At 54.4% G+C, this 375-nt stretch overlaps 1 protein-coding gene across 1 annotated transcript in view; it reads right to left on the bottom strand.

Moving 5' to 3' along the window:
* Window positions 1-375, bottom strand: part of LOC103625271 (peptidase inhibitor 16) — an 8,120-nt gene that overhangs the window by 1,029 nt on the left and 6,716 nt on the right. The window lies entirely within an intron of this gene.

Here is a 375-nt window from a genome sequence, read left to right as displayed (position 1 = left end):
CTGGTTCTGGCTTTGTGGTTGTGGCGGTTTTCGGTTGTGTCTTTGCTGTTGTGGCAGGTGTTGGTGTTGTAGCAGCACGTGTTGGCTTGGCTGTAGTGGTGGTAGATGATGGTGTGGTGGGTGTTGGCTTGGCTGTGGCTGTAGCAGGTTTTTGCTTAGCCATGGTTGGAGTGGGTTTTGGTGTGGTGGGTGTTGGCTTGGCCATAATTGTGGTTGGTTTTGGCTTGGTGGTAGTGGTGGTTGTGGTGGGGTTTGGTGTGGTGGGTGTTGGTTTGGTGGTAGTTGTGGTTGTGGTGGGGTTTGGTGTGGTGGGTGTTGGCCTGGGGGTAGTTGTGGTTGTGGTGGGGTTTGGTGTGGTGGGTGTTGGTTTGGTGG

This window comes from Corvus brachyrhynchos, unplaced genomic scaffold (assembly GCF_000691975.1).
Source record: "Corvus brachyrhynchos isolate BGI_N302 unplaced genomic scaffold, ASM69197v1 scaffold72, whole genome shotgun sequence".
In the NCBI taxonomy this organism is placed as follows: domain Eukaryota; kingdom Metazoa; phylum Chordata; class Aves; order Passeriformes; family Corvidae; genus Corvus; species Corvus brachyrhynchos.
The sequence above is the reverse complement of the archived record's forward strand: the minus strand, read 5'-3'. Positions and strand labels throughout refer to the sequence as shown.